General features: G+C 44.0%; 1 protein-coding gene across 5 annotated transcripts in view; it reads left to right on the top strand.

The window, feature by feature from the left end:
- The window catches only part of LOC126997077 (PTB domain-containing engulfment adapter protein 1-like), a 79,232-nt gene that overhangs the window by 7,392 nt on the left and 57,356 nt on the right, over positions 1-14,484 (top strand). The window contains exons 1-2 of one of the 5 annotated variants that reach the window (XM_050858135.1): positions 5,969-6,189; positions 8,399-8,654. The exons of 1 other annotated variant lie outside the window; for it this stretch is intronic. The gene's annotated coding sequence lies outside the window, so the exon portion shown is untranslated. Of the gene's footprint in view, positions 1-5,968; positions 6,190-8,135; positions 8,655-14,484 lie in introns of those variants that run through there. 3 more of the 5 variants (XM_050858133.1, XM_050858131.1, XM_050858132.1) reach the window with 3 other exon arrangements.

Raw genomic sequence — 14,484 nt, 5'->3', positions numbered from 1 at the left:
GCCTGGCTCACATTATACGCACATCAACCAGAGTAACTTCAAACACGAATGGCTGCAGTTGGCTGGCGAGATGCCCATGGCTACCCCCTTAAGATGGGCATCATTGCTCATGCTGGACCATTATAGTCGATTCACCTGAGTCTGAGGTGTGCATTATCGAGCGCTTGCAATCCTCTGCTGCACGACGTGTCTGATTGCGTGGATAATATGTGATACCTTACGCATAGGAAACAATTGTCATTATGTCATTATCAGTAATATGCAGACAACAATAACAAATACAGTTGATTATAGTCGATTTTACACACACACACACACACACACACACACACACACACACACACACACACACACACACACACACACACACACACACACACACACATAGTATATCAACAAAACAGTTGTTTACGACATTACAAATAATTTTTTACTCATAATTGACTATAATTGACGGTATTTGTTATTGTTATCTTCGTATTATTGAAACTGATGACTGTTTCCCATGTGTAGGGTATTATATTATCCACGCAATCGGATGTGCCATGGGGCAGCAGGTTGCCTTTGCTCGATAATGCACACCTCAGACTTAGGTGAACCAACTATAGTAGGTGTATTCCCTACTACTGATCTCACCACTGCCAGGCCTCCTCATCCCAGAGACTCATACCATATCCTCCTTCATCCCCAAGCTTATTTGCTAGGTAAGGCAGGCAATGATCCTTTGAGAAACACTGGATGTTTGTGCATACCTCTGAGGCTTTGTTGTGAAGTTTTTCAAAGCTTACATTGCTAGAATGTATGTTAACTGTTTAATGGCATACAGGAATTATACTTTATTTTTATTTTGTATATCTATATATTTATTCATGTATGTACAGTGTGTTACTCAGTACACACACATTGGAGGGCATGATGGATGTTCTTTGCCCACTAAAATGCTGGAGTCATAGCTTGAAACACACATGCCCCAGTTGTATCTGCCCGTGCCTCTATTCAAACATAGTTCCCCTCTATTGGTTGTTAGTCAAATATGTTACTAATGCACCACCAGTAGACCTTCTATGCTTGTGTGTATTTACCACATTACATTTTCCTTTCTTTTGATAAACAGGAACTGTGCTACACTCACGGGTCCCCATCTCTGTGTCTCAATCAGTCAAACTTTGCATTAAATTCATGTAAGGTTTGGGAGTGTCCGATCTCCCTGTCCAGACCATTCCACGTGTTATTGCATCCATGTGGAAACTGTATTTCTCGACATCCTTCAAGCACCTTGTGTGTGTGTGTGTGTGTGTGAGTGAGTGTTTTGTGTTGTGTGTCATGTGTGTGTGCTACTACTACTACTACTACTACTGTTGCTACCACTATGCTACTACTATACTACTACTATACTACTACTACTACTGCTACTACTACTATACTACTACTACTACTACTACTACTACTACTACTACTACTACTACTACTACTACTAGTAATAATAGTAATGATAAATGATTTATTCAGTGTTTGTAGCTATTAGGTTGAAAATATAGAATTTACTAGTAAATGAATCAATTTGCAGGAAACAATATATACATGCAAAAACTAAGGGGCTGGGGACTGACTGGTGGAGCTGAAATATCTATGGGATGGTGAAGTTTTTGGAGTTATGGTTTGGAGGTGCGTAATTTACCACGGCCTGATTACGTGGTGGGCTCGTCATCGCTGGCTAGTAGCGCGCTGGTGAAAACATGGCTCGTTAGCTCATCTCTGCATCCAGCCAGGGCATTCACCCCCCTCCTCTCCCTTGTTCACGGAGGGACAGTAACCGCTCCTTGTCTGCGGAAAAATCTTTAAGCTTGAAGGGGACTCGACCCTCAACCTATCAGGCCGGAGCCTCTTAGTCCACTGAGCTACCAGAGTGGTGTGTGTGTGTGTGTGTGTGTGTGATAGGAAGTTATGTCTGGTTTGAAGTCATGACTGATGAGATTGGAAATATGTGTGTGTGTGACTGAGAGAGAGAGAGAGAGAGAGAGAGAGAGAGAGAGAGAGAGAGAGAGAGAGAGAGAGAGAGAGAGAGAGAGAGAGAGAGAGAGAGAGAGAGAGAGAGAAAGTTATGTCTGGTTTGAAGTCATGACTGATGAGACTGGAGATATGTGTGTGTGTGTGTGTTTGTGTGTGTGTGTGTTTGTTTGTGTGTGTGCAACGCGCTTCCAAGTGTTTCTTTGCGTCATACCATTGCGGACCGATACACTGATGAGTCATGTCCGGAGGGAACACGGTAACGAGCACAACACAGGGGCGTGTAGGTCACGGGCGGGGGCGAGGCTGGCAGGGGGCTGAGGGGGTGATCGTGTCTGCTTTATCTCATGCCACACCATTTTCTTAAACGTATCGGGCTCTCATAACGACTATTTTCCAAGCCACAGAGAAGATTAACCGGGTGTTCATGGGTGATTATTCCTGTGCGTGGTGTACATGGGGTATAAAGCCAGCGTTAGGATTACAAAATAGTCCATGAAAGTCTCAGCAACTTCTACGAGAGGCCTTCCAAACAGGCGTTCTGAGGAGCCGATACGTTAACAACACGGGCTCGTGTCTTTGTCTTTTATCTGTTTTTCGTGCTGTTCGGGATCTTCTATTTGTCAACGCTAATTCTCTTGTTCAGTCTTTTTTAGAAGGTGTTTTTCGCAATGTAACGCGTCCACTGAAGCCGCAGATGTACCGTTTATTATGGCGCGTGTCACCGCAGATTTTCCCGGTAACTCCATATGCGCTCCTTATAAAATGAAAGTGGATGCACTGAACGTTATAGAATTAAGATTTATTGTTGTAGAAGAATACTACCGAGAAAATATTGAGCGTTTTAATTCTGAGATAGTTCGTATTGGTTTACAAAGAAGCAACGGCTAAGAATCGCACAACCAAGGTACGGAGTTTTATTAAAAGAACACGAGTAATAGCAGCGCTGAAGTAATTTTCAAGTTACATTTGGCATTAGATAGACTGCATCTCGATTGTGCGGTTCATTCCTGGTCACCCTGCTATAGAAAGGCTATCAAGCTGGTAGCATATGTGTAGCAGGATGACAAAGATCATGCAAGGGTTGCGAAATCTGCCTTATGAGGATAGACTCAGGAAAATCATAATTGCATTCTCTGGAAAGGCAAAAAGTGCGAGGAGATTTGATCGAAGTTGATAAATGAATGAAGGGCTTTAAGGGTGATGTTAATAAGGTTTTGGTGGTAAGGGATCCGGTAGGACACGCAGGCTGGGCAGTAATGTTATACGAGTGTTAGTACGATTGACACGTTCAAGAAGAGGGTACATAAACTCATGGATAGTAAGATTATGTGGGGATAAGTTTACGGAAAGCTGCATTTTATATAGGTCTACCGGACTCTTGCGGACTCATTATGTTCTTATGTTCTGAGAAGGGTGGGCAGAGGTGAGCGAGCAGAAGGAAGGTAAGCAGGCGGGCGAGCATTAAGCCGGGTTGCGTGCGGGAGGAAAGCAGGAGACACACACGGAGGGAGGATAAGGAGTCCAGCAGGTGTGGCAGGCAGTGAGGGAGGGTTTCAAGGTTGCCAGAACACAGGCGCTGGTGCGAGTATGGAGAGGCGTCAAGGGTGGAAGATTACTCGCAGTTTTGGCAACAACGAACACGCTGCCAGTCATATCCGCTGTTTACTTAGGCTGCCGGCAGAGGAGGAAGATGACTGGCCTGCAGCCTGACGGGGTGTTGTCGACCCCCTGTTGTTGTTTATATTGCAGCGAGAGGCCTTCCGATACCCACACTATATTTTTACCTGTCCGTGCTTTGTATCTTGACGGTTCTTCCTCGTCGCCAGATGGTTGGTCGGTGGATGCTGGTCCTTATCAAGATCTAAAGAAAGGTCCTTATCTCCCCTCCTCACTCCTCCTTCCTGCAAGGCGCACACGGCGCAGCAATACATACATACACACACATGCATACACGGTGGCCGAATGGTCAGCGTTCGGTTGAGGTGAGCCCGAGGACCAAGGTTCGAGTCCCACCGAAGGACGTTGACAATTTTCAACCACCGCCGAGTGGCGAAAGATTACCTGCATGATGTCCAGATCTTCAATCAACCCTAACTTCAGCTACTTCGTTCAAGTGGAGCACCGGGGGGCAGCATGTGCCAAGCAAGAGTCATACATCGTGGTGGCAACTATAATTCGACTGCACCACTAACGGGCTGGACCGTCCAAGAGACCCCACAAGAGAACCCACCGACGCTATAGGCAGCACCCCCCAAAAAAAATGCATTCAGTGATTGTTATGAATGCATGCAAGACCTTTGTTTGCTGATATCGGCTCTCTCTCTCTCTCTCTCTCTCCCCCCCTTCCCATCCCTTCCGTTGCCTTTGTTTCCCTCAGCCAAGACGTGCTAAGAGAGAGAGAGAGGGGGGGGGGGGGTATGGACTAGCGGACATACCTTATCGTTAACTCATTGTGGGGCATCGGATGTTTTGGCAATGAGTCTGGAGTCCGACAAAGCGAGTCAGGTTCCCATGGGCTTGAATATGGATACGCGGATGGGTGTTGGGCGAGCGTGGGTGCGTCAGCGTGTTGGCTATGGGTGTAGGCGGTGAAGTAACATAACCTGAGGGCCCATAAGCGGGGAAGGTAACGAATAGCTTAAGGGTTGCGTACAGCGAAGCAGGAAGTGAATGCCGGGAGTGGTGTGTGTGTGTGTGTGTGTGTGTGTGTGTACGGCGATGGTGGCGAGAAAGTGTGGCGTAGTAGTGACCGAAAGTGAGTGTAAAAAAGACGGAAAGTGCTTTATGTCCGTGTGTGTGTGTGTGTGTGTGTGGTGGGAAAGTTGGGTAACGTGTATGTCGGAGGAGCATAACGTCACCTTCGTAAACAAACCGCCTAAGTCATTATTTTCTACTTTTCAGGAAATCATAAAAGAAATGTCATTATCTCATTTGTCTTAAGAGTTAGGCAGGAATGAAAAGGCCAATTCTAGAACACTCAAACCCGGAATGACCAAGGCACCTATACAAAAATGGCCGTCACATATTGAAAAAATGATGTAGACAAAAACCTGGAAATCTCTGAAAAATGACTTAGGCGATTATTTTATGAGGGTGACGATAAGGAAGAAGGTAGTAGGAAGTAGGCCACCGTGTATGCATGTGTGTGTATGTATGTATTGCTGCGCCGTGTGCGCCTTGCAGGAAGGAAGGAAGGAAGGTAAGAGACAAAACACACACAGCTGTACAGACCACAAGAGGACCCGGCATATTCCTCTCTCGTCTTCCTTCCTTACCGTCCCTTCCCTTTCCCCGTTATTCTTTCTGACCGTCCAAACTCGTGGCCATAGGGAGAGGAAGAAGTGATAGAGCTAGAGAGAGAGAGAGAGAGAGAGAGAGAGAGAGAGAGAGAGAGAGAGAGAGAGAGAGAGAGAGAGAGAGAGAGAGAGGGAGAGATAGTTGGTGATTTTGTGGGGGGTTGGGGGGAGGGGAAAGGAGGAGGAGTCCCACCTTCAGCTATGTTCGTTCCTACAGTCTCTCAGAACTCTCTCCCTTCCTGCAATCTACCCCCCCTCCGTCCCTCCCACACTCACACACTCACACACACACACACACACACACACACACACACACACACACGTAACAGGAAACACCACCCAAGCCTCACTTCTTCCAGCAAAGTCCCTGAAGAAAGATAACCACCGTATAGCCGAGGGTGAGGGGACAGCACGCCGCTCACTTCCTTGATAAACAAAGAAGGGACACAAGAACACCCTGACGAAGATGATGTGACGGTTTCTAGCCTACTCGTGTGTGTGTGTGTGTGTGTGTGTGTGTGTGTGTTTACCGTTGGTCGCCGCTCGCACCGCATCGTTCTGTGGGAGACCCTTCGCCACTTCCTTGAGAACGAGTGGAACATGAGCCGAGGGTAGACTGCTCTGACCAACACGGGGCTCGGAAGTAGGCTGATGGCATGGGGCAGCAAAGTGGAGAGTTAGCAGGACGGTGGAGAGCTAGGTTAAGGGGCCAGGGGAAGACAGGCGGAGGAGGAGGCGGAGGAGGGGTGGGTAGAGGGTCAGAAGAATCTTATATGAGCCTCAGGAGGTGGCAGTCAGTCGTGTTGCAGAAGTTGCGAGAGGAGGACGTTCGCTGCCGTCCCTCCCACCACCCTCCGCGATAACCGTGTTCCTACCTGTGTGTGTGTGTTATCGTTCCTTGTGGCGTTACCTCAGGGATACCACAGTGACTTCCCCGCTCCCTCCCCCTCCAAGATACCGGTTCTCTCCCTCCCCCGTCTCCTCCCCTTGCGGTATCTTTGTTTTATCTTTCTCTTGGTTTAGGCAGCTCATTGTTTTCCGTGTTTTCTTTTTTTCTTTAGTTTTTTCCCCCGCATCATACGTGGGTTTGCGTTATTGTTTACTTTATCACAATCGCTGAGTTCTTTGTTTTGGGTTGTGTCGTGTGTGTGTGTGTGTGTGTGTGTGTGTGTGTGTCTCCGCGGTCCGGGGTTTATTCAGCATCGTCATCATTACTCTCAAAGCTACCTCGATTCCTTCCTACTCTACACCACCAACGCGTCACTCACCCACACCGTGTTAAAGGGAATCTCATATTACTACAGAGGACTCGATCGTGTTCCCATATGGTGTTAGGGTTGTCTCATTTACAGGGGAGCGTGACGGTGTGTGTATGAGGGGGGGGGGGGGGGGTAGTGTGTAGGAAGTGAGAGTGATGGTGGTGATTATGATGCTAGTGATGGTGAAGGTGGAGGTAGTAGCGGTAGTGGTGGTGGTGGTAGTATTGGTGTTAAAATTTCATTCTTTTTGAGCCTGCAATTTGACTTTTTTTTTTTTTTGTGGTGGTGGTGGTGGTGGAGGTGGAGTGAGAATGTTGCTGGGAATGTAGGAAAAAATGGTGATGGAGGGATGATGAAGCTCTAAGTGATGGTGACGATGGTTGTGTTAGCGAGATGAAATAAAATAGTGACAGGTATGGATAGTGAGGATGATAAGAATAGTGAGGAGATAAGAATGGATGATAGGTTACTTTTGGCTCGTGTGGAAATGTACAGTGATGGATTGTGAGAGGTGTAAAGAACGGGGGATTAAAAGTTATTTTGGCTAGAGTGAAAATGTATAGTGATGGATTGTGAGAACTGTAATGAACGGAAGATTAAGAGTTATTTTGGCTAGAGTGAAAATATATAGTGATAGGGAGAGTGAAGTGAATGAATAAGGAGCTTTTGGTAGTCAGAAAAAATAATGTTGATGGCAGTTGTGAGAAATAGAGAATAGAGAAATGGTGAATAGAAGGAGGTAGTGAAAAATGATAGTGGTAATAAGGACAAGGATGAATGATATTGATGTTGGTTAGTGCATAAATAGTGGAGAAATAGAGAATAGTGATGGCAGTTGTGAGAAATAGAGAAGTGGAGACAATGGAGAATAGAGTTAGTGAAAATTATAGTGGTGGTGAGGACAGTGATGGATGAATGGTAATGATGTTAGTGAGAGCTTACTTAGTGGTGATGGCAGTTTTGATGGTGGACAAATTCATGGAGATAGTGAAACGAAGGTGGTGCGGACAATGTTGAATATATGATGGTGTTAGATAGGGCACAGATAGCGGTGATGGGAGTTGTGATGATGGGGGGGGGGTAGTGTGTAGGAAGTGAGAGTGATGGCGGTGATTATGATGGTTGTTATGGTGAAGGTGGAGGTAGTAGTGGTGGTGGTGGTGGTGGTATTGGTGTTCAAATTCCTTTCTTTCTGAGCCTGCAATTTGATATTTTTTTGTGGTGGTGGAGGTGTAGGTGGAGGTGAGGTGGAGCGAGAATATTGCTGGGAATGTAGGAAAAAATGATGGGATGATGAAGCTCTAATAGTGAATTTAGTTGGAATTTATGAAGAACAGAGGCAGATAGTAAAATGATGGTGGTGAGAATGATGATGAATGAATGATGGATGGTGTTGGTTAGGGCATACATAAACAGTGGTGATAGTGGTGGTGATAGACAAACTCATGAAGAACAAAGGTAGATAGGAAAGCTGATAGTGGTGATGAGGACAATGATGAATGAATGTTGGACGGTGTTAGAGTAGAAGAAGTGGTGGTGATGGACAAACTCAGAGTGGCGTAGGGAATGGCAGAGGCAGATAAGAACGGAAACAGTGACTAATGGAGTGATAATGATGGTCGTGGCAGTGACAGGCACGAACCGAAGACAGTGACATCCAAACTTAACCTCTCGTGTTGCTTTATCCCATCAGAGAGAAAAAGAAAGGCAGAAAAGACTCAAATCATAAATAACAACCGCACGTGTCTCTTTTATCCCATCAGAGAAAAAGAAAGGCAGAAAAGACTCAAATCATAAATAACAACCTCACGTGTCTCTTTTATCCCATTAAAGAAAAAAAGAAAGGCAAAGAAGACCCAAAACATTAAAAGAGAAACAAGTGAATGAACAACAGGCCGTCAACACACCAAAACTTCATTAAACCAGATAAACAAAGTGACTGTTCTTGTAGTTCTCTTCGTGTACGTCAAACCAACCATCCAGAACCACTACGAAGATTAACAGCAGCATCACCATCGCCTTCCCACTCCCCTCTAACGAAGACCATAAGGAAATAAAGCTCCACTGCAGGCTTTACAAAGTTTCAAAGGTCAGTATTTGGAGGAGAAGCGACCTAGCGTGCATGTTGGTACAATAGTTGCTCCTGCAGTGTTGACAGATAAAAATCGCAGGAAAAGGTTTGGCAGTGAGTGACGGGGTGGGGGTGGAGGGTGGGAGGGTGTTTTTTTTCGATCTGTCAGTGTGTGTGTGTGTGTGTGTGTGTGTGTGTGTGTGTGTGTGTGCAGATCGAAAAGTTGTGAGCTAGGGAGGAGAAACAAAACAAGAAAATAAAACTAACAAAGAAAGAAAGACGACTAAAAAAAGTGTGTTAGACTTTGCCATGTTTGGAGAAGTCAAGGTGCCTGTGTGTGTGTGTGTGTGTGTGTGTGTGTGTGTGTGTGTGTGTGTGTGTGTGTGTTCTCGTAAAACGCTAAAAAGAGGAAACACATTTTAACGAGTGTTGTAAAATCGCAGAGGGGAGACGCAGTGACGTGAGGCAAGAAATGTTATTCGGACGAAGCAACACACGGAATGCTACGAGGAAAAAGGTCTCCGGCGGGTGAAAGGAGTAAAGGGGGAATGGGTACGAGATGGTACGGAGGGGGCGAAGGGGGAGTTGGGAACCTAGGAGTGGGGTGGTTACTGGGAAAGGAGAAAGGGGTGTGGTGTGTAGGGAGTAGAGAGGAAGTGAACGTTGGGAAGGAAGGAGATATGTATGTCTTTGAAGAGGTTAACGAGATATGAAGTAAAAAAAGCAGTAGAAGGCGCAAGAGTTTTGGATACATGAGAAAACAGTCAGTATAGAATTGCTGTCATGGTGTGTCTTAGAGGTAGAGAACGTTGGGAAGGAAGGAGAGATGTATGTCTTTGAAGAGGTTAACGAGATATGAAGTAAAAAAAGCAGTAGAAGGCGCAAGAGTTTTGGATACATGAGAAAACAGTCAGTATAGAATTGCTGTCATGGTGTGTCTTAGAGGTAGAGAACATTTGGGAAGGAAGGAGTGTTATATCTTTGAAGAGGTTACCGAGATATGAAGTAAAAGGCAGTAAAGGATGCAGGAGTTTTGGATACAAGAGAAAACAGAGTATAGAGTTGATGTCGTGGTGTGTCTTAGAGGTAGAGAACATTTGGGAAGGAAGGAGTGTTATATCTTTGAAGAGGTTACCGAGATATGAAGTAAAAAAAAAAAGAAAAAAAAAGGCAGTATAGGAGGTGCAAGAGTTTTAGATGCAAAAGAGAAGCCAGGCAGAGTAAATGATTTGGGAGTCTAGAGGTAGAAAATGTTAGGTTAGGAAGGAGAGTTATATATCTCCAAAGAAGCGAAGGAGATATGAAGTACAAGACAAAAAAAGCAACTTCTACTATAGGCTTTTCGAACTGCCGAAGTGAGGTGCCGATACGGTTAAGAATACGGGCTTAAGGAGCGGAAGACGAGATGCAGAATTCGGGTCTTGCTGCTATTGTTTAAGGAGTCCAGCTTTAGAGAACATAAACAAAGGGCCATGGAGGTTGAATGTCTTTGATAAGGTGAGGGAGAAGTTATGGGCATCAAAAGAAAAGGTTTAAGTGTTTTAGTTGCGAAAAAACGAAGGGATCTAGAGTTGGGGAGTCGTTGGTGTCAGTTTAATGGTAATAAAACGTACAAAAAAAGAGTATAGGGAATGCTGGCTTAACGAAGGGATGGGGAAGGGGCGAGATGCTAAAGGTGAAATGAATAGATAACAGAGGAGGAACATAATATGGATGAAATGAAGAGAGGAAATGAAATTGCCTGTCTGCAAGATTGACTAAGTGGAGAGAGCGAGGGGAGACAGAGGCATATTGAAAGGGAAGTGATGTTATGCAATATTGTGGAGGGAACGAAGGGTAAGAATACAAATACGAACGAAGGAAGGGAAGAACGATGTGGTATGAATGTGGAATGGGTGGAAGGTTAGGGACAGTTGCATAATATCAGGATGAAGAGAAAGTGAAAACATGGAGGGTGGAAAAGATCACAGTAAGAGAACGAAGTCAGCCGTGAAAAAAAAGTTGAAAAAGCGAAGGAGAAGAAATAAAAGTTATGGACAGAAGCTGAATAATATTAGGATGAGGAGAAAGTGAAAACATAGAAGGAAGGAAGGAGTAGAATAGAGGACGAGTACAAAGTCTAATGTATGAAAAAAAAGTTGAAAAAGCGGAGGAGATAAAATAAAAGTTATGGACAGAAGCTGAATAATATTAGGATGAGGAGAAAGTGAAAACATAGAAGGAGGGAAGGAATAGAATAGATGAAGAGTACAAAGTCTAATGTATGAAAAAAAAGTTGAAAAAGCGGAGGAGATAAAAGAAAAGTTAGGGACAGAAGGTGAATAATATTAGGATGAGGAGAAAGTGAAAACATAGAAGAAGGGAAGGAATAGAATAGATGAAGAGTACAAAGTCTAATGTATGAAAAAAAAGTTGAAAAAGCGGAGGAGATAAAAGAAAAGTTAGGGACAGAAGGTGAATAATACTAGGATGAGGAGAAAGTGAAAACATAGAAGGAGGGAAGGAATAGCATAGAGGAGTACAAAGTCTAATGCATGAAAAAAAAGTTGAAAAAGCGGAGGAGAAAAAATAAAAGTTAGGGACAGAAGCTGAATAATACTAGGATGAGGAGAAAGTGAAAACATAGACGGAGGGAAGGAATAGCATAGAGGAGGAGTACAAAGTTTAATGTATGAAAAAAAAGTTGAAAAAGCGGAGGAAAATAAAAGTTAGGGACAGAAGGTGAACAATACTAGGATGAGGAGAAAGTGAAAGCATAGAAGGAGGGAAGGAATAGCATAGAGGAGGAGTACAAAGTTTAATGTATGAAAAAAAAAGTTGAAAAAGCGGAGGAGAAAAAATAAAAGTTAGGGACAGAAGCTGAATAATATTAGGATGAGGAGAAAGTGAAAACATAGAAGGAGGGAAGGAATAGCATAGAGGAGGAGTACAAAGTTTAATGTATGAAAAAAAAAGTTGAAAAAGCGGAGGAAAATAAAAGTTAGGGACAGAAGGTGAACAATACTAGGATGAGGAGAAAGTGAAAACATAGAAGGAGGGAAGGAATAGCATAGAGGAAGAGTACAAAGTCTAATACATGAAAAAAAGTTAAGATAAAGAAAAGCGAAAGAAAGGTAGTAAGTAAAGAGGAATAAGAGGGAAGTGGGATAGCTGAAGAGTGAGGTCATGGAGGACGATAGGAGAAAAAGGGTAAAATTGATATGGAAAATGTGGTGATGGAGGAAAACGAAAAAAATGGTAGACAAGAGAGGATTCGGAAGGAAGGAGGAAGTCGTAGGAGGAATGGTGAATAGCAAGGCAAAGAGAAAGTGAAAAATATTGAAAAGCAAAAAAACTAAGGAAAAATTGAGGTGTAGAAAAAGGAAGAAGGGGGAACGAAGGACGAAGTGGATAAACAAGGGTGGGAAAAGAAGGATGGATAGACGGAAGGAAGGGAGTTGTAAGAATAATAATGGATGACAAGATAAAGAGAAGGTGAAGAACATTGAAGACGGGAAGAGAAAATAATAAAAATGATTATGAAAAGGCGGTGACGGAAAAGGGGGAACGAAAGACGAGCCGGGTGAACGAGGGAAGGAAAGGAAGAATAGTTAGAGGGATGGATTGGATTGGAGGTGAAGGAAAACAGGGACAGTGGAGAGACGGGGGGGGGGGGGGGGGGGATAGACAGACGGATGCACTGTGGATTGTAAAAAGGACAGGATGGGGACGAGAATAGAAATAATGACAGGATGCGGAGATGAAAACAAAGAGCGGGAGGGGAGAGCGATGGTGGTGCCTTTGAGGTGTGAAAGTCGGTAAGGCGGAAAAGGGTGTTACTGAGGGTGGAAAGGGAGGGAAGGAGAAAAGCTAGAATGTCTGTGAATGTAAATGATGGAAAGGAAAAGCGTGTGAAATATGGAGTAGGAATGAAGGGGGTTAGAAGGGAACCATAGGAATGTGGAAGAGGGAGAGAAAATAGGAGAGCTGGAGGTGGATGTGAAAGATGGAAGAGGAGAGAAAAGAAATAAAAAGGAAATATATTGATGTAGGAAGAGGGAAAGAGAGAAGAGTAGAGGTAGAGGAGGATGTGAAAGATGGAATGGGAAGGAAAGGGGTTTAAAAGTGAAGCATAGCGATGTGGAAGAGGGAGAGAGAGAAGAGCAGAGGTGGAGGAAGATGTGAAAGGTGGAAGGGGGGAGAAGGGGAATAAAAAAAGGGGAAATATATTGATGTGGAAGACGGAAAGAGAGGAGATGGAAGAAGACGTGAAATATGGAATAGGAAGGAAGGTGGAAAAGAAGGGAAACACGATAGAAGGGAATTAAGTGAGATGGAGAAGGAAAATTGGAAGAAGGGAGGGAAAAATAAAAGTGGAGGTTGAGGAAAGGTGGAAAGTGGAAAGGGTGGAAGGGGAGGGAAGCAAAGTGGAAGTTAAATGAGTGAGAGAGAAAGAAGAAAAAAGGGAAAGGGATGGAAAAACAGATAGTGGATGTGAAGGAAGGGAAAGGTGGATAGGAGAGGAAAAGGTGAAGGGTGGAAAAGGAGGAAAGAATATTGGAAGGTTAATAAGGAAAATGGAGAAGGAAAAGGAGAAGAGGGGAGAGACAAACAATGGTGGAGGTGAAGGAAAGGTGGATAGGAAAGGAACAGGTGGAGGGTGGAAGGGAGGAAAGGTGGATAATGATGGAAGCATAGTGGAATGTGTCACCTCCGCCGGAACCCACCAAGGATACCACCCAGCCATGGCCTCCACACACACACACACACACACACACACACACACACACACACACACACACACACACAAACACAAACACACCTCTTTGTATGCATGAGGCTTATTGACAACCCGTATACTGTAACATTCCTCGCCCCCCCTTCTCTCTCTCTCTCTCTCTCTCTCTCTCTCTCTCTCTCTCTCTCTCTCTCTCTCTCTCTCTCTCTCTTTTGCGTAGTGCCCAGCTGGCGTGTGTGTGTGTGTGTGTGTGTGTGTGTGTGTGTGTGTGTGTGTGTGTGTGTGTGTGTGTGTGTTATTGTGCCCTCTTCCCCTTTTTGCAATTTATTTTCATTCATTTATTTATTTATTTATGTTACTCTGATTTATTTTTTCTTTCATGGTCAGTTGATCGGTCCTTCCTTCCTTCCTTCCTTCCTTCCTTCCTTCACTCACACACACACACCCGCTCACTCGCTCACTCCTTCCTCCACTCCTTTTTTTGTCATTTCCTGTACAGTTTCTGCTTTCATTATACGTCTGAAGGATTCTCGAGTCTAAGCTCAGGCCAATCCGGAACATAAAGGAAATGACAAGGGCGTGGCTCTCCTTTACACACGGTTCCTTCCTCTGTCAAAAAATGGATAAGTTTCCCATAAATTTGTTACTTTTATTTATTTATTTATTTAACTTTATCTTCATGTTTGTATGTTTGTGATCTTGTTTATCTTATTTTTATTTATTTATACCCTTCTATTTATGTTACTCGTTGTTTATCTTGTTTTTGTTTGTTGTTTATTAGCCTATACATTTTCTTCTATTGTCACGACATGTTTAAGTTATAAGGAAGTTTCCCCTGAATATGTACTTTTGTTTTCCGTTTTCTTTTTCATGTTGTTAATTATATTTATTGTGTGTTGTTATCTATACGTCTGACCTCGTTTTCTCTTATTGTTTGGATTATTTACTAACTTTTTGCCTTGAGAGAGAGAGAGAGAGAGAGAGAGAGAGAGAGAGAGAGACGTGTCTACAATTATTACTTTGCCGTTGACCTTCTACGATAATTATAAGCACTGCCGCCGTGGGGGTTGTTAGGTATACCTCTCTCTCTCTCTCTCTCTCTCTCTCTCTCTCTGCCATTTGATCATGAAG

The sequence above is a fragment of the Eriocheir sinensis genome, chromosome 11 (assembly GCF_024679095.1).
Source record: "Eriocheir sinensis breed Jianghai 21 chromosome 11, ASM2467909v1, whole genome shotgun sequence".
NCBI lineage: Eukaryota > Metazoa > Arthropoda > Malacostraca > Decapoda > Varunidae > Eriocheir > Eriocheir sinensis.
Note: the sequence above shows the minus strand (reverse complement) of the source record. Positions and strands in the feature narration are given on the sequence as shown.